The sequence below is a fragment of the Acomys russatus genome, chromosome 1 (genome assembly GCF_903995435.1).
Source record: "Acomys russatus chromosome 1, mAcoRus1.1, whole genome shotgun sequence".
Lineage (NCBI taxonomy): Eukaryota > Metazoa > Chordata > Mammalia > Rodentia > Muridae > Acomys > Acomys russatus.
Window position 1 is genome coordinate 58,797,670 of NC_067137.1, and position 20,856 is coordinate 58,818,525.

Consider the following 20,856-nt stretch of genomic DNA (forward strand, 5'->3'; position numbering starts at 1 on the left):
CCTCTCTTTGACAACATCTAACCAGTGAAGAGATTTCCCATGGAGGAAACTGTCTTTGCTTGGTTTTCTTCCTTTCTTTCCTTTTTCTCTTTCTTTTCTTCCTTGGTTTTCTTATCTTCCCTTTCTTCTTCCTTCCTTCCTTTCTTTCTTTTTTCCCTCCCTCCTTCCTTTTTCATTATTCTATTGTTTTTGTTTCAGAGACTGGATGCAAATATTGCCTATGCTGGACGGGGCCTCTTGAGCATCCTATTTCTAACCTTCTTGACCACTGACATGAAAGGAATATGCTTCTACACAGAGCTCAACGTTTAAAAAAATCAAATTCTTTTCTTCAATTACATCTTTGTACCCTAAGTTTACTGTAAAGCAATGTTTACCTTCTTCTAGTATTAACCAATCCACCGCCTATCGTAGTCTTCTGCTGATGCTAATAGGTTAACCTTCCCAACATGTGGCTTTGTGGTTATCACCTTAGACACCTGGCAAAAGTCCATAGGACCAGCTTCTACATCCTACTCACCATTCTTCTCAATGAAGACCTAAACTTTATACATAAGAATTCTTTGCAACTGTCCCCATTCCTGACTTTGCTCTTGGTATTCCTGATGGAATTTGTCTGTGATCACCTAGGATCTTGGACTTCCTCCTGAATGTATGAGGTAAGGGTCAGAGTCCTGCATTCTTTCCATTTGTATGCATACCACCCAACACAATGCTTAACACACAGCAGGCATCCAACAAGTGCCCCATTAACATGCCTGAGAGACTGGAATACAAAAACATGAACTATCAACATTGACTCAGGAAAAAAAGTAAATAGCCAAGAACTTGAAAACCCATGAAACAATGACATTCAAGTAACATCTAAGCAGAGATTGTTATATACAATTTTTCAGACTTTATTGGGATCATTTGCATGCTGTAAAAACTATTCCAGTTTATAAACAAAAAAATAGACTACCATCAATTTCATTTCATTAATAGCTAGCATAACACTGATATCCCTAATTGAAAAGAACCATATAACACCATTAAACTTAAGTAAGTGAATATAAGCATAAAAATACTGAAATACCAACAAACTAAATTTAGCAACATAATTTAAAGTGGATAAACTATAGTAAAATGTACCTTAATCAAGAGTGAAAGTTTGAGTTAGTACTTTAAAATGCATAATTAAAAAAAATAAGGTGCCAAAATAGTGCAATAGACAATAAAGATACAACAGCAAAGTATTTCTGTTATTAGAAAAAAAAAAAAAAAAAAGGGCTATCTTAAAATCACAATAAATGTGGTGATGTGGTGGAAAGAAAGCAAATTGTAAGCATTTGCATTAAAAACTGCAAGATGTACTAAGAGTGGAAATAGAAGCAAGAATGATGATGTTATCATTTTTAATTGCATATATGAGGTAAATGCAGCCAGTTAATATGTCAGTTCAATAAAATACAGAAGTAATAATTAGAAAATTCAATGGCTCCCCTACTTGTGATGGGAGGCACAAAGTTCCCTCAAATGTCATCTACATTCTAATGCCTAGAAGTAGGGAAGTTGTTTTATTACAAGGAACTGCAGTTGTCACACACACACACACACACACACACACACACACACACACACACACACACAAAACCTGAAAATGAGAGGCCTGTCCTGTGTTATCAGTGTCATATAATCAGTATCATACAATTACCAGAGTCCTTCTCAGGGGAGGCCAGCAAAGAGCATCAGCAAGTGTGATGACAAAAGTTTGGAGTGACTCAGGAAATGATCAAGGAGCTAAAGACATGGCTCAGTAGCTAAGGGTAGTGGCTGTAGAATGATGAGGGCCTGAGCCTGAATCCTCAGCATCCCTGACTGTAATCACCTCACCACAGAGGCTGCCAATCTAGCTCCAGGTACTGGGAGAAACACTGTCTCAGGGGAATAAGTGGGAAGGTCACAAAAGAGGCCAGCTGATGTCCCGTACACACACACACACACACACACACACAGACACACACACACACACACACACGTGCATGCATACACACAGGGGGAGATTCAAACAGATAGAAGCTCACATACATAAAAGTGGTATCAGGCACGGGTATAGGCAAGCAAGAAATGATAAATCTCTAGAAGCTAATGAAAGTCAGGGGAGCGGGTGGCGTGCCAGAATGTAAGCACTCCCAAAGAACAGTGGCCCAGATACCAAAGTGAAACTGATTTTGAACCTCTGGCCACCCAAACTTTTAAGAGAGTGAATCTGTTTTAACATACTAAGTCAATAATGTTACAATGAGCATACTGTACTAAGAAAATTCATGAGTATAATAAACTGCTAAACATCCAAATTTAAAAATGATTTAAAAGAGCAACCATAAGTGATATTACGTAATAAAGTAATTCTAATCATTGAAATGCTTGTGCTCTGTACAAACGATAGCTTTACAGAGAGATAGAGAGGTAAAACTCAGATCCTGTTTTACATCCTAGATATGATAAGGGAAGATTGGCATACAAATTAAAAGTTTAATCAGTAAGATTTTCACTATATTCCGAGAATGGTTTATTTGAGAAGAAAAAAGGGAAACTTAAAACTATAGTTTTAAGAAACATAATAACACAACAGAATAGTTTTTAAAATGGGCCAGAAAATATCTCACAATAAAGACTACAAAACAATGGTAAGTAAAATAAAACTTTAACTATAGAGCCAAATAGAAATCCTGTGGCCAAAAGTTGGTCAACATAAATTCTGGTATGATTATAGTAGAGAAAGTGACTTGAAAATGGTTAGGGTAGTACAATTACACTACATTTGGAAAATAATAAAGAATCTTTACCCCTGAATATTATAAGCTACAAGTAAATTTAATGGACAGAATATTAAAACATGGCTCATATAATACAAAGTGTTATTTCAAGCACAGAGACAAAGGAAGAATGATAAATTTGACTATATAAAAGTTTTAAGTTATGTAACACTTCATGAAATACAGGAGAAGTGAGCTGAGTGCTTAAATATGCAGATAACATTAGAAACTGGGACACTAATAAGAAATTTCTGCACTGCTCAGAATTTAAGCTGATTTAAAATTTTATTTCTATGGCCAAGTAAATTTATTCTTAAGGATCTACCCAATGGACAGGACATTCTTCACAACTGAGTGGAGAGTGGGGTGTGACTTTCACACGTACTCTGGTGTCCCATATTTGACCATGTCCCCCAGATGAGGAGGCCTGGTGGCACTCAGAGGAAGGATAGCAGGCTACCAAGAAGAGACTTGATACCCTATGAGCATATACAGGGGGAGGAGGTCCCCCTCAGTCACCGTCATAGAGTAAGTGAGTAAGGGGGAAATGGGAGGGAGGAATGGGAGGATACAAGGGATGGAATAACAATTGAGATGTAATATGAATAAATTAATAAAATATATTAAAAATAATTTATTACAATGTAGTTATCATAAACAAAAATTGAAATGGTATGATCCCCTATGCTATTAATGTTAAAAAAAAACTGAAATATATGAGGAACTAAGAAGTGTATTGTTAAAAAAATACCTAATATGAGGTATTTTATATAAATTTTGATGATTATGAAGACTGAGGCATCAAGGACACTACAAGAACAAGAGAGTAAACAAACCTTGGTCCATGGGGGCTCACAGAGACTGAACCACCAACCAGAGTATGCATAGGCTGGACCTCCTACACATATGTAGCACATATTCAGCTTGTTTATCATGTGGGTTCCCTAGCAACGGGAGTAGGGCTGTCTCTGACTCTGTTGCCTGCCTTTTGGTCTGTTTTCCGTAGCTGGGCTGCCTTGTCAGGCCTAGGTGGGACAGGATGCCCTTAGTCCTGTTGCAATTTGAGGTGCTAGGTGGGCTGATACACCTTGGGGGCCTTCCTTTCTCTGAAAAGGAGAAGGAAAATGTTGGTGGGGGAGGGGATAAGGGTGGGACTGGGTGAAGAGGAGGGAGGGGGCTGGGATCAGGCTGTAAAGTGATGAACAAGGAAATGGCAAAGAGTTGTAAAAATATGTAGCTACACACTCACTGGTGCAATGCAGTATAAGTAGAAAGCTAAGTGCAAGCTCTATGCAATAAGACTTTTACTGTTTTCAAATAATTTTTGTTTTTAAGTTGTAAGCTGATTAAACACATACACATATATTTAGATTGAATGTACCCATGATCCCCTCCCCTCTAACTCAGTACACCCCTACTACTGTTCCTCAAAACTTCATGTGTTTTTTCTTAAAACCCACTAAGTCCATTTACTACTTGTATGTGCATGGATGCAGTCTATGATACTCTTCAGAACTTGAAAGTAAGACCCAATTGTGCAAGGCACACATACTTCAGTCATAGAATATGGAGAAATTAAGATAGTACCTACTTGGGAGCTTCATCCCTACTGGCTAGCTTTCGTAGTGCTAGAAGGTAATATGCACACTACTAGGAGAGAAATTTATTCAACAGTTTTACACACCTGTGAACTACAATGACTCAAAATATACCAACTGGCACAATAATGACACTAATGTTCTAGGAGCCACCAACCACTTGTGGACAGGATTCAAAGTGTGGTCTACAAAACCAGTGTCTGATTTGGTACATTTAATTCGGCCAAAACCCATTGTGGCTGTATTATAAGCCCAGGGGAGATGCTAAAAGAATTGTTCTGCTAAATGAAAAAGGTAACAAACTGCACCTTAAGTTCTTAGCTTTATACCCATATAGATAAATGTATCTCTTAACATTCAAAGGTGTCTTTCGCAGATTAATATAGACCCCCAAGTGGTCAACACTTAGACTATGGAACAGTGGGAGTCCAGCTCTAATTTGATTATCTATCATATTCCCTTACCATAAAGCTCAAGGATCATTGTAGAAATGGGGCAGAAAGAATCTAAGTCAGAAAGAGTAGATGTCTGCAGTGAAAAAGACATGCTGAACATGACAGGACCACTAAACACATGACCTCATGTAAGTCCTAAATAAGATCTGTCCAACCAAATTCCCAGCATGGGTAGGCAAGGGTTTCACGATGTCCCACTTCTACCTGAGGAGCCATTTGCAATTGGCTGATATTTGGGAAGATGGAGAGTCAGTTCTTTTTCCAGGATGCAGGTCCTCAGAAAAGAATACATATGAAAATACTTTACAAATAGTTTTGCTATTTCATAAAAATAGTAATTTCGTTTTCCAAATCATTAAAGAAATGGATAGTTTTATAGTGGCAAGAAAAGGAAAACACAGGCATAAGAGATAAATGGTTAGTATGGTATCATCCACTAATTACTTGCCAAAAGCCCAACGAGTCACTCCAGATGGATCAGTACAAAACATGCCAGAGCAGATTCCTGTCCTCCTGGTTCTTTCCCCATGAGAAAGGACTGCCGATAAGTATATAAGTAATAACTGTAGGTTGTAAGAGCTGTGAAGATCACAACACAGGGCAGCACACTATAGGGATCTTGGGTCAGCAAGTTGTGAAGAGTAACTCTAACTGTGTGTCACTGAACTGAAACATGAAACACAAGACTTCTCTCTTAGTCACATCTGAAGATTTTGAGAGGCAGCTACAGTGTGTCCAGTGTAGAGCCCAGAACATGCACCCACGCACCCATGCAAGCACGCACGTGCATACACGCGCGCGCACGCGCGCGCGCACACACACACACACACACACACACACACACAAAACATAATGGTCAAATGGTGATGGAACTTTTTTATTATCTTGGAAGTTGTGATTCACAAAGAATAAGGACAGGAGTAATATTCCAAAATAATTAAGACTATTACCAAAGAGCTTGGCCATGATAATCATGCCTATATCTTGAGGCTCAGAAAGTGAGTTTTTTGCTTGTTTGTTTTTTTAACTTAATGAATACAAATGTCCATTCTTGCTATGTTCTTACTGTCCTCAGCTTATTTTATTTTACACCTTTAGTTCATATATAATATATCAGGTTTATTAAAATTTTCCCATTTAACTAGTGCATGTTCATGCAACCCTGTTTACTCACAAAAGTTAAGGCTCCTGAGGGGATCTAGTTTCTGTATTCATAGCATGCAAACCAATGCACCCTATATTACTAGATGACACTAGTGAACAAGTGAATAAATGAATAAGAGAAAAGAATTACACAAGTTAAAAAAAAAGAATTACACAAGTATCAAAATACAAGTTAAGCATAGTAAGTCCTACACTATTAGGAGATATGTCATAAGAAACACACATTACTTTTAATATGAAGAGAAGTGTAGTATGGAAAGTAAATAAGAAAACATAGCTAATAAAATTTATTTTTGAATAAGGTATAAAAATTAACATGAAATGTAACCTTTTCCAAAGACTAAGGCAAACTACATGTATTGAATAAATTTATGAAATTAAGAACACTTGTGTGTATGGATGTGCAATGTATAGATAGCAGATAGAAGCAAATTACATACATATATGCTCAATGAAGGGGAAATATAAAGAAAATAAGATTATTTACTCAAACTATGTAAAATTAGACTATTGATTATTTTAATGAACATAATTAGAATGTAATGTTTCTTCAATATAACACTAACAGACATGAAATAATTTTACTAAATGCTAAAAACAGTACGGACATATTAAAACACAGTCTCTTTTAAGGATATAGTTACTTACATAGCAAAAAATTTAATTCAGTGGCCAGTTCTTAAGCTATCAGTAAGGGTCCAGAACAACAGTACCAGAACAGCTACTCTCCTCAGGAGCCATTGGCTCCTCCTGCTAGACAGGGAATCAAGCTGGGTAGAACCTCTAGTTAGACCTCATCCAGAGCACTTTATCTCTGGGGAGTCCGCAAGTGACTGGCATAACAAGAGGCCAATCAGAACCTTTAATCCTCTGCTTTAATGGTTTTTTGAAAGAGGCACGGAACCCTACTTTAAAAAGAAGAGCAAAAGTAAAAGTTAAATGATCCAGCTCAGTTTATAAGCTAGAGGAAAGCTTAGGACACAGCACATACTGGAAAATTTGTCAGTAAAATCTGCTTTCACATTAGTAAAACCAATGCAATTCTCTGAATAGACAACTATTCATAGTTCATAGAAGTTGCTTTTGTTTGTTTGTTTGTTTGTGTGTGTGTTTTAACGTAATGCTGCTGATGAACCACGTTGGAAGAATATGTGACTGACTTTAAGTTATGATACTGGTCTTTCAGTGGTCTATTCAATATTGTTGAAAGTTGAATTTACCAAGAATGAACTCCCTCACAATTAATTAAATGAACTTAAAAAATGTTTACAAGAATATTACCCATGAAAGCACACAGGTAAATAAAATAATTACCTTCCACAAAAAAGAAGAAAAGAAAAAAACTGTTTTAAGATCGTGCTCCTATGTATAGCATAATTCTGAAGTTCCATCAGTAAAATAAAGCATAATGGAGGAAAGTCTTAAAAGGCAAAAAAGTCCTGCAATGCAGACGGGAGGCAATGCTATCCCAGTCAGAGCTGGAGCTTCCTTCCGTGTGTAAGCACAAAGTGCATGGTGCAGGAGCAACTGGTTCTACAGTGATAAATGAAGAAATGAAAATGACCCTTGTTTGGCTTCACACAACCTGTATCAGCCATCCCAGGCAGAATGCTGAGCAGCCGTGGGAAAATTGGGATTAAAGCTCTTATCTTTAAAGGAAGAGAGCAAGTGTCAGTTCCTGAGTACGTGATATGAGAAACAAGCAGGATAAGAAACTATATAGCATTGATTAAAAAGGAAGAACTGAGTATTTGGTGTTATTTACTTATTATTTTAATATTTTAGTAAATCTATTAAAATAAGATTCCTAAGACAAAGTCCTATAATACATCACAATTGAGAGCAAGTCATTTATACAGAATAAATCCCAATACTTGAAGTGCATTCAATATGACACATCTTGCAAAATATAGCATAGCAATTACATTTTTTATTTGTTAATTTAGTGGGTGCATATGACATGCATCCCACTAAATTATCCTGCTTCTTCTTTCTCCAATACACTCAGGAAAACATGAAAAATTTGACTTAAAAAGAAAAAACATAGAATTTGCCTTCAAAATGAAAAGAGTATAATTTATTTTGCTAATGCAAAGTGAATAGAATAAATTATTTCAATGTTGGGGGGGGACACAGAAATAAAGGGTTTCTTAAAAACTGATAATCATTTTGCTATAGTTAACAGTTTGTTTCATCCTGTTACAGAAGGAATACAAAGCGTCCCAGGGATAAGAAGTGTGCTGACAGGAGAGTACTCAGAGAACTCACCATCTCCAAGTGAGACCCAGCTAAGCCTAAAATCTGCATTTGCTATCCATCCCCCCAGGACCTAATGAGCAAGTGAAGACAGATAAAACAATGCCACACGATAGTAGAATATCAGTAGCGATAGTGGAGAAAGTGAGTAAAAACAACTTCAAATACACTTCCAACAACATGGAAATAAGAAACACAGAAATAGTTTATTAAAGATTGATTTATATTTTTAAACTTTAATACAATTTTACCTGCTTGTTATAATTTCTGCACTTATTTGAAACTTTCCAACAGCTTAAAACACAGAGAATTTTATCAGTGACCTCTACTACCACACCATCTTCATTTTTTGATTATCTAACTTTTATTATTTGTTTGAACATCTGTCCTAAATAATACAGCTGTTGATGATCAATTAGGATGACAGAAGGTTAGAGCTCCATTACAAACAGACAATTTACTTTAGGCACTACTCCAAATACCAATCTGATTAAAACAGTGCCCTGTCCTCAAAGAATCTGACTCTAATTCCTATTCTATTATCTCACAAGTAGTCCTCTAGTTGGCCAATAGCCTACCATTTAGTAATTTTTCCTATTTACTAATACAATTTGAAGCCATCAGCATTTTAATGTGAAAAAAAAAAGCCCATTATAAGAAAAGTACCAGGATAATCCATGTGATCATTTGTTTTTACTTGTAGCCAATGTTACCTGGACCACCTTGATAATCCACTCACTGCTAATGTCACTATTAAAGCCATGAGCTAGGGTATTTTTTTAAACAATGGAAATATGGAGGTAAAAAGGTAAGTACATAAACCTGAACTAAAACCTAAAATAAGCTCTCCAAAAGAGACAAGAGTCTCAAGGGGTTGACATTCCTGAAGGCATAAAGTTAGTCTTTGTCTTTCAATTTCTTTAAAGGAAGAAAACAAGATCTGGTTTATTAATTATGCAACAAAACTTATCTATTTCAATTTTAGCTTTTCATAGAGCATTGTATTTCAGCAAATACTACACAGAACCAATAAAAGTCCCAGGCAGTGAGGGATTCACCAATAAGTAATTTAGTGGCTGTCTCGAAAACACAATTTAGTCACCAGGAAAGATGTAACTACTGATTATATATATTACAGTTCTAAGACCACAGCAGAGAGAAAAATTCATTCTACCTGCTAAGATCAATAAAGACTAACTGAGTTGTTTAGGAGTGAAGGGTGAAGGGCATTCTGGTGACACATTACCATAGGGCAAGGCATGGAAAGACAGAAAAGAAAGGATGTGCAGAAAATATCAAGGGGCCTACTATGACCTCAGTTGGACACTGAGTAGGAATTTTTAGTTTCAGCCATGGCTCAATGCTGAGATTACTATGTTCCAATGGTTAGCAGAAGTAAGGTGGCAAGGCATCAGTATGGTAACTGTCCAGGCAGGCTTTAGCTCACCTCTAAAATTTTAAGTACATATTCTCAGACATGAGCTTATACTTTGAGAAATAGATAGGAAAGTCAGTCTGTTTCCTGTCCTAAAGTAAGACAATGTGGGGGGGGGGGGTGCCAGGGGGCTGGCAATTCATTAGTAGTAAGGAAAGGGAGAGAGAGAGAGAGAAAGACAGAGTAGAGGAGAACAAGAGAAGAGAGAGTGAGAGAGAAAAGAAAAGGAAGGGAAGGAAGGAGGGAGGCACGGTAAGGGAAGGATGGAGAGGTACAAAGTAGGTAAAGGCATTAGAAATGAACAGACGTCCTATAATTTGTTAGAGCAAAGAAATGTCTACAAGCAGTGTTTTACAAGCTTCAGGGAGCAGAATGGGATGGCTTGAGGCTGAGAGTTTGAGACTGGTCTGACTATATAACATAGCAAGACATCGAAACCTCATCATAAGAAGAGATTGCATTTTGATCAAACTCAGTAACAGACAAAAACAAAAGACACAAATGTTGGAGGTGACAGGTGGGTGTAAGGAGGATGAGGGAGCTACGGGATGAGAACAAAAAAACAATGCATTACACACATGTATGAAATATAAAAGGGCAATTTAACAAAGTTATTAAAAATTAGTACTGGCTTTTCTCCCCCATACATAGAGGATTATCAAGGAAACACGGCAATTCCATAATAAAGTCAGAGGAAGACTAGAGACCGCGGAACAAAGCAAGGAAGGGAAAGAGTTGACCAAAAGGGTGGCAAAGCTGAAAAAGTCAGAGCAAAATTTATGTAGATTCCCACCCTACTTACACCACATGTAACTTCATTCTTACTCCACTAGAGAACGCAAGAAACTGTAGCAAATAAACAAGAAAGAAAAAGAGGAAGTGAGATAAAAGTCATGAGCAATATTTTATCACGACAGGAAAAATTAATCATCAGAATGGACCTATAGGTACAATGACAGGAAAGAATAATGCAGCTGTGGTTCAAACTCTCGGGTAGTCCATTTCTTTATTTGATTGATTATGAAGCAAAATAATAAGTAAAGTGGTCTGATGGAGTAAATAACCGGAGCCTTGATGTGGTTATACGTAGCTGGGAATCCACTTTATAAATACAGAAAAGACAAATTTGCTTTATAACAAATGTACAATAGTCATGTAAGAATCACATGTGATAATAGCAATCTAGGAATAAGCACAGGTTCATGTAAGGGGTCACCATTACAAACAATATGAGAGGAGGAAGGGCTAGGAGTCATCTTACTGCAAAAGAAACCGACAGTGAGGACTAGGTGTGAGTTGGCTGCACAGAGGACAGAGCCCCAGTGGTTCGGGAGGTCGAAGGTGAAAACACACACACACACACACACACACACATTTTTGTGCGTTTCAAAGAACTACTAAAACGTGAATATCCATTGCACACAGTCTGGAAGCACAGAATGAGGTTAAGGACCCAAGGATGATCAGAACACATACTGTGACAGGCACTTGGATTTCATTTAGCACACAATGGGGTGGGGAGACTAAAGGTTTTAGTAACACAGTTTTCAGATATTGTACACATGGCAGATGTTAAGCACCCTTTCAAGTATGTTTATTGTTTTCCCCACAACAACCCTGTGAGGTAGGTGTAATGAAACTCAATTAGCAGTCAAAACAAAACAAAACAAAAACCTTAAACTTGTTAAGCAATTTACACTTGATTAAGTCGCTACATATGACAGTTGGGATTCCAGATTGCACTACAAAAATACATTAGAAAACTGATACACACACGAATACATACATCTACACACAATTATCAACAAGACACATGGCAATTTTTATCCTTCAATCAACAAAGTAATAAATGTTTGCTAAATCACTATTATAATCAGCTTTGTGACATCAGTTTTTTTTAAAAGAAAACATTGAAATTCAGAGTAATGATATATATACCGAAAATAATGACACAGTCACAAAAATAAACAAATTATTTGATACATAATATAAGAATTTCAAAGATTGGGGTAGTCAAGCATAATTTTATCTCTTTGATTCACTTAAAACTATCTGGAATCAATCAAACAACAAAAAACCTCAACAGTTATTTCTAAAATATCTAAATTCTAATTGCATATATCAATGTACTGAAAGTAAATTATCTTTTGGAAGGCAAAAATGGCATATAATATGCTAAAGGTTTCCTAATTGAAGGAATTAAAATATTGGCCATTTAGCATGAACTACAAAAAAACTGTCTATACAGTACTATGGGGCAAAGTCATCTTTCTGCTTCTCCTACTGACTAAAATGAAAAAAACTTAAAATCATATCTATTTTTAAAACATACCATTTTTAACACCTGTTTGGGACAATGTAAAATATGTTCCTAACTCAAAAGATCCTCTGCAAAACTGTGGATAACATTTGAAAATTCAAATTTATGGATTAAAAATATTTATAACTTATATTATTTTAAAATAATTTAAGGTACATAAAATCTACCTTCCAACATTTTTCATCTTGGGCCCTCTATTTTCTGATCAGGATCATTTTGGTTTTTAAAATTGCTTTTTCAAATTTCTCCATGGAAGCTAGATGTTGCCAGAACATTACTGACAGGTGTCTGAGCGCCTATCATTTCAGCAGTTAAATTTTTATTTATGCATCTGCTTCATTTTTCTTATTACAAGTTGAAGATTATAGAGTATAAATTTGCATATTCATTAAGGTTTAATTATTCTATCCTAACATTTATTTCTGAATTCTCAAACAATGAAGTGAATGCTACTTTACAGCAATCCCAAGCACAGCTCTAGCCATTCAGAGTTAAGGGGAGGAGCTCATTGTCTGCAGGACAATCACACAGGGACTGTCTGCATCTACTCTACCAGATGATGGTAACAAAAGCTCCAAAGGCAAAATTTGCTTGAGGTCTCAAGCAGGGAAATCTGCATTAAGTTCAAGGAATAAAGGCATGAACTTAATGCATTTCTACCTAAAGTTCCAATCGAAACTGCACAAATTAAAGCTGTATTTTAATATTAGAGTCACATGATCAAAACTGAATCTAGTAAGTTGTCGAACTTAAATTACTACACACTAAGTATAAAACTTAGCATCCTGTATAATTCTAAACATACTCAGTCCCATGTAACAAGGATAGTTAATGACCTTTACAAAAAAAAAAGAAACAGCTATTCCTCCCAGTGCTAATGAAAAATGAACTGCAATAATAATTTATGTTTTTAGAACATGCAAAAGTGATAGCAATTTTAATATTTCATAAACTTGTAATCCCTTCTTGATAGAGAGAAAAACTATAATACATCTATATTATACTTTAAAAAATATTAAGTTTAGTAGAGTTTTTTTGTCTTAAGTCTATACAAAAAATTGTTTAAAAGTGAATATTTATGTTGGTACTATTTAAATAAAATTTTACTCTGAAAATAAAGATCTTTCTAATTCATTTGATTAAAAGTTATTGAGAATTATAATAAGCATACTTTTTTAAAAACTGCATTTCCAAATACCCTGTTTCTACTACAAAATCAAAAGCAGTAGAAAGACTCTGGAGCAAACCCATTGTCTTCCTATGACACTATATGCACAACACCCAGCTGTCAGCAATTACAAACAATATTCCAACTAAGAAAGCCACAGCGAACATAAAAAATACTATTTTGAATACAGGGCATTCTACCTGTGTTCCACAAAAAGATTCTATGGGTCTCTAGAAAAACCTTTTCTTCGACCTAACTCACTGAGTTGTTCTGAAATTAACCTTAATCATGTTTGAGGAAGAATCTATAGACACAGATGTGTGCATAAGTATCTTCAATTTATAATTAATAATGGATAGTTATCTAAATTAAGGGACAATATGTAATTGTGATTAAGACTTTAGGAAGATAAAGAGGCCCCGATTTTTTTTTACATAGAAATGTCAAAAGGCTCATCAAAAATACATAAATGAAAATAAGCAAACAGCAAATTACACCACTAAATTTTTAAAAAAATTCTAAAATAGTAAAATGAAACCACAGAGTATAGTACAAACAAAAAATTTTAATGATTTTTTTTATAATAAAAGGTATAAACTTTTCAAACTAATACTAAAGAAAGTACTATTTTAAAGTTGGCTACATCAACCAAAAATTTCATTTAGTAAATGGGAGTTAGAGACCAAAGTATATTATGATTTAATATTTAATTGTTTCCTTTCTCTCATGCCTGGATTCTAAATATCTTTTTTAAATTTAAAACTTGGTAGTTCTAAATTAAAGAAGCCTACTATGTTCATCACACAAACTGGCCTTGTTTCAAAACTGTCGCCAGAGGTGGCATCAGCACTAACCTGCAGGCCTTGGTTAGCAAGGCCAAGGGTACCCTCTAATACCAGCATGGCTCTACTGCCTCATGAATGCTCTGGATATTTGAAATTTTGAACACAGCTTAATTCCTTTATATTTTGGTTCGTGAACAACTTATAAAAAATATTTTAGTTTCTCTCGGTGTCCATAATAAATTAATTTGCAATAAGTGGTACATCCACCTATGTGGTATCCACCTTGTTACCGATCACAAATCACATTTAAAGCCAGGGAGAGAAGCAGTAAGTTTACCTGACCTCCACAGATTTCTCAAGGACGTGTCCCAGCTATCTGTTACTCTTTCTTACTGGGTTTTCCAGTCTACGGTGGGTACACAAGGAACTTACAGTCTATGTAGTACTCCTAGTCAGTGTCACTCTGCGGATGGCACAGTGGAGAAATACCTTCTGTACGGGCCCATGTACAATTTCTTCTGCAGCTGGCGGCACCTAGGGGAAAGTGCGCTGTTAAACAGTTGCTGCGTTCCACCTCAGTAGTGGCTGCAATTCGGTGGTGGGTGAAGTGATTCCTGTACATACATACAGGGGTGAAAAGTACTATAGAAAATGAACATTTTTGAGAACGAAAGCGACTGTGTGGAAAACTGCCACAGCGAAACAGAATACATCACTCAGTCACAAGAGACCTACACAGATGACTGCCATTCATTTAAAGGCTGGATGTTAAGATGACTGCAAGAAACAGAATACAGCTGTTCAATTCACAACACAATTATAAAGCAAATATAAGACATGGTAAAAAAAAATAAACCCAAGCATTTATCCACCTATAACACTGTTTCAACAGAAATTTATCTAAAATAAGTAAATATGTACAGTATCATCCCTTACCATTCAGCTAGTTCACTAGTATTGTTTTAAGATGACCAATCAAAGACAAAACAGGTTGAGATGTCAAACTTGAAGCCAAGCCACACAAATATGCCCAAAGAGAAATTAAAAAAAAAAGACATTGCAAAATTATAAATTATTTTAGCTTTGTAATGAAAGGATTAGTTATCAACATCTAGTGACAATTTTTATTTCAGATTATGGAATTTTAAAATCTCTTACACAGAAAAACTGCCATCCTCCAAAGTTAAACTGGGTTACACTCTAGAAACAGTCATTATCCTAGGACCATGTGAACAGTCAGTTAATGGATAGTAAGGTGCTTTTAGTTCATTACTGCCAAAAGTTGCTACTGCATTTTGAATTTACTACACCAATGCTCTTTACATGCAATTCATTTTGCATTGAGCCAGAGAGAATTAGAAGACTATTCTCTCAAAGATGCCACTGGCCCTTCCTGCTGAAGGGGCACCCTTATTTCAATCTCCAATACAATTTCTATGTTTCAACTCTATTATACAGGTCACATTACTTATTTTATTTTTGATGAATATTTTAAAATATTTAGAATCTTGTTATCCTTTGTTATTTATTTTATGTAATTGATAATATTTATTTCAAAAATAAGACTAAAAGTGGCAGTTAGCAGTGATTAATAGCAGGCCTGAACAAATCTCTAGAGGGAAAGGACAACAATTTTATACACGTAATGATATGTATATTTCTTTCTCTTCTCTGATAGACCTACCTACTAACTGTCTTAAAATTATCTATGGAACATAGCAGCTGTGTTGTATAGGCCTGAGGCTTCGTTACTTGTGTTCTTAAGATTCGTAAACAAGACTTTCAAACTAAGAACTGATCACTATGACATGACTCAGGTCACAATATTTAAATGATACAATCTCCTTCTGAACTGAGGTGGTTTGCATGAACGTCCAAGAAATCTGTCATAAAAACGTGTCCTTTACTTCAAGTATTTTTATCTAATTTGCTAATTAAGAATTTATTTACACTGAAACATATACCCAGTACAACCAGAAACAGCTACTGCCGTTCCTCACTCAGCTTTCTTCTCTTTCTGTATTTAAGACACATTATGAATAAACAGCATTTTGTTTAAGGGTCGACATGTGGTAAAGGAGAAAAAAACAGAGTTTGCTGGTCTCTTTATTTACAAGACAAGGCCCAGGGATTCCTGGTACAGCCTTCATATATAAGGCATACAGAAGCCAGAGATTCTGTGAAATTACACAGAAGTCCCTAAATTCTTCCACTGGAAACAGACCATAATAAGCTTTTGTAAGGTTCTCAAATGTGTTGTCCAAAGTCCCTGGTGAATTTGCAGGAATGACTAATGAATGATTTTAAAATTCAACAGAATATGTAGATTTAATTTTTGTAAGTTAAATGCCTAAGTCTAAATAGCTGCTGTTTCTCATGTGAAGTAAGAACACACCCATTTATAGTTGGTGATGCTTTACAACAACGCAAACCTTGTACGAGGAGAGTGTTTTGGTGCTTGGCCTACTATATTACTAGCAGTGACTAGTGACTACTCAAGTTAGCAGAGCTCGTTACAGTGTGGCATCTTCACTTACTATGACATAATGACACTTTCATTGAACCATATATTAGAAAGTTTAAAATCACAAGGTGTACACTTCAATAATGATTCGGAATTACAAAATGCCAATGATAAGCTGAGGCTACTGACTATATTAGTCCGTATTCCCCAATGCAGTATTAACATTGGTCTGCCCCTTTTACTACCCTCACTTTCAACTATGTCAGCTATGGAAAATCTGGCTTCAACTGTTTATATAAAATGATTTCACTACCTTTATCACACTTTCATTGTCATCCCACACGAATATGAAAAAATTATTAAATTTGTAAAAATGCAGCAAGAGATTACATGTTTTGCAAAGATGCTACTAATGCTCTGGTTTTAAAAAAGTATTTTCCCAAATTGTTGGAAATGCAGTTTTCTGAAGATAAAAGATGACACAAATTCAAAAGTATACATGCTTTTAAAGGAGTCTTTGAACTGCCACAAGGAGGTACATTTTGTCCTGAAAATAAACTCAAAATGCTGCTATATTATAGAATATTGTGTGGTATTTCTTAAAGTGAAATATGCGCTAGAAATAAGAAACTGGTGGGTAACTCCCAAATTTATTAGGGAGTTGACAAAAGTGTACAGTGTTTCACCACCATTTCAATGGAGACTTTTCTAGAGGCTTCTCATGAGAAAGTTGACATGTTCTATACTGATGTGTTACAGCATGTTTCCAGCAGGACAGGGACGGTTTTATGTGAGGGCACAGATGAGTGGGGCATGATCCAGAATCTATAATGGAAAGCATGAGTCTCAAAAATACATGTAGAAACCTGGAAGGACAAGAATATGACAGGCCCAAGTGTGGTAAAAAATTAGAGCATATTTTCTTCTAAGAAAGGCATTTAGGTAAGTAGTGTGTGAGACTCTAACAGCATCATGGAAAATGAAATTAGAGATATGGATAATTCAACACAGGACATGATTATGGGAGCATAGACTTTTAAAATACTAAAAGGGCTTTCGGAATAAAACTTACGGGGTTTAGAATCTAGCTTAATGGCAGAGGCTTGCCTAGCATGTGTAAGGCCTTGAGTTCAAATCCAGCAAAGCACTGCAAAACAAACAAACAATAAGTTATATACTATGTAAATCCCTGGAAGAGTAAAAACTACGGAATAAGTCAAAGCTATTTTCAGAAGTTTGAGTCTGAATAACAGGATTTATTCATTCATTCAACAACTAAACACTGTTAATTCTGTTTCAGCTACCACACTAAGTACTGGGTAAAGCAGTCAACCGAAGGGTCAACTGCCTTGAAAAGTATATGCTAATAGAAGAAATATGAAGCCATTATGCATAAAATGCAGTCAATGCTTAGATAAAGTATATAAATCCAAAACAAAGCCAAGTTATGGAAATAGGATAACAAACATACTGCTGACTGGGTTCTCAGAGAAGATCATGGAAACATGGTATTTCAAATTCAGTGACCAAACTACCTGGCATAAAATCCCTGCAAGCAGGTTAAAGATTAAGCTTGATTAGGTGGTAGAATACACTTCCTGGGACACACCCAGCGAAAATGTAACTTAAAGCAAGAAGAGCAAAACGTTGTGATGGGATAAGGTAGGACTTTCTAGCAAAGAGACATGGCCTTTCATAGCTTCCATAAGTGACCCTTCCTCAGCAACTCTTACTGCAGATTCTCCTCTTCTCCTCTCTCTCTCTCTCTCTCTCTCTCTCTCTCTCTCTCTCTCTCTCTCTCTCTCTCTCTCTCTCTCGTCTCTCTCTCTCGCTCTCTCTCGCCTCTCGCGTCTCTCTCTCTCTCTCTCTCTCTCTCTCTCTCTCTGTATAGGAGGTAGCCCTATGACCCAACTGACACGTACAGTGATATATGAAGATACTCAAGTAGAGCTAGTAATTGTTTCTCAGGCTACATAGATTGCTGGGGAACTAATCAAGTGCAAAGCACGAACAGAGACTGAAGGAAAGGAACAGCATAGATCTCAAATAAGCAAGCCTTTTCCCTGCACCTCGTGTCATTCATTCACCAGTACAGGGGTCGAAACAGTAATGAGTTAAACTATTCTCTACTCACAGAAGCAAGCAGAGTGAACAGTTACATGCCAACCTCCTCTGCTGCCACATCTCTGGACAGTCTACACCTAAACAGCACTAAGCAACAAAGAGAAGATGGTATAAACTGACTATGAGATTAAAATTCAAACTGGATAGATTACACAGACCTTCTGAAGTCTCCACAGTAAAGTATCCAATAAACACTGGTGTGCTCAGTCAACACAAAAGCTCATTCCAAAAAACAAATACCCAGTTTGTATTCCCTTGCAATTCCTTACCTCAGCCAATACTGTTTATAAAGTGGTTATCAAGGTACTAGCTCTTACTCTTAAGCTCTCTTTCTTTCTCTCTATCCCCCTGGGGTGCCCCTTTCCTCCTCTCCCCATGTTATACCATGTTAAAAAACAAACAAACAAAAACAAGGAACTAGCAAGTTACTCTCGCTAGTCATTTTCCAGGCATATAAATGGGTAGCAGGCCAAATATCATCATTACCTTATTACTTATTCTTAGTAACAGCCAACAATTTGAGGTATATAAGAATTTTCTTTAAGTTTTTCTTCATATAAAGATTAAGAAAGTGTGGGACAAAGAGAAGGCTCAGCGGGTCAAGGCACTTAAGGTGGAGGGAAGATGGCCTGAGTTAGAGGTTCAAGAGCATATGGTGAATAACCAAATCCTGCAAGGTGACCTCTGACATATACATAGTACATGCCATGACAAGCACATGTCCACACAATAAATATATGGAATTTTAGGAACAAGAAAGTCTTTAGAATAAATTGTGGTAATAATTAAAAATCTGTAAAGAAAAAAAACTTTTATCAGGAATACTAAGTGATTAATATTATATAAATGCAAATATTTTGCAGATTTTGTGGAGAATATTTTGGTTTATAGAAAACTAAAAAGTAAAAGGCCAAAGATGTAGCTCAGGGGTAGAGCATCTGTATAGTATAGCCATGGCCTTGGGTTCCATCTATGAACAAAATAGGAAACCTAAAAATTAAAATTCTTGAAAATATCAACTCAGAAGACTATAGATAAAAAATGTTTTGGAATAAGAAAAACAAAATTCAGATTTCTTGTTCCTAATGAACACTTGATATTTGCATTGATGAAGGCTGAAACAATTTCAGAGAATGTTCTGATAATTTAATAACAAAATATCTTCCACATTTTCTGAGCATTTAACATTTAATTAATATTTGAAGGAGGATTTTCAAAAACTCAGGTAGCTCGTTTTAAATAAAGGCATCAGCATTTTACATAACTAAATTATAAATGACCTTATCCTTGTTTAAATGTCACACTTTTCAAGGATACAGGAACATTATATTGATACTTGTAACTGTTAGACTAACCCTGACTCATTTTACAATCATTTGTAATCCTAAATCAGTACACATACATTCAACACAAATCATCTCAAGCACTCATGAGAAGTAAAAAGCAATATTGGCTACTAAGATAATTTATAATTACAAATTTTAGAAGCTGTAAAATTATTTTACCATTTCCTATTCCTGTATAAAATTCAGTCACTTTGACACTAAATAATTAAAATACACTTGTATAAGACTATGGGAACAGGGTCCAAACATGAAGTCCTGTGAGAATTCTCAGTGCTTGTAAGAAACTTCAAATAAAGAAGGCAAGAATCCTGTGGCCTCAGTTTCTTCAAAAATCAAAATTGTTCTTGAAATGTGTTTTTGTGCTCTACCTCTACCCAGGTGTAGCAGATAGCAGTGAGCTTACTTCAGCTACTGTTATTCTTAGGACTCTATGGAAAAGACATATTTTTGGCAAGTGTCCCTTGTCCTTGTGATTGTATATGCTACTCTGGAAAGTGACTCTTTTTAACCCTCAGAGTATAAACTGCCTGATGCTCTGAATAAAGTTGACTCCTATTGCATGATACTTTAGTCCATCCCTTTTTAGGCCCTACTCTTCCAGATTTCTGTCTAAAGCAGCAATCAACTAAAAATATTTTTTAAAAAATCATAACCTACAAGAAGACTACTACAATGTATGATGAAAGATATCAATAGACCTAAGTGAATGAGTGGCATGTAGTCCATGCAGTTGGATAGGAATACATATCTGGTAAGAGGCCAGGCCTCACTAAACTCTTCTGAAAATTCAGGGCAACTCAAAACAAAATCCCAGCAAGTTATAGTAGAGATATCAATTAATTAAATGTCAAAAGATATAATAAGTGAACATAAAACCAAGGAAAAGAATGAGGTCAAAAGACTGAGGTTCTCCCACTTGAAGACATCTATAAAGTTACAGTGA

General features: G+C 35.8%; 1 protein-coding gene across 11 annotated transcripts in view; it reads right to left on the minus strand.

Moving 5' to 3' along the window:
* The window catches only part of Nova1 (NOVA alternative splicing regulator 1), a 127,256-nt gene that overhangs the window by 56,464 nt on the left and 49,936 nt on the right, over positions 1–20,856 (minus strand). For 4 of the 11 annotated variants that reach the window (XM_051145652.1, XM_051145615.1, XM_051145625.1 and 1 more), the window contains 2 exons: positions 17,516–17,590; positions 14,412–14,513 (listed from right to left, as the gene is read on the minus strand). The exons of 6 other annotated variants lie outside the window; for them this stretch is intronic. The gene's annotated coding sequence lies outside the window, so the exon portion shown is untranslated. The remainder of the gene's footprint in view (positions 1–14,411; positions 14,514–17,515; positions 17,591–20,856) is intronic. One more of the 11 variants, XM_051145634.1, reaches the window with a different exon arrangement.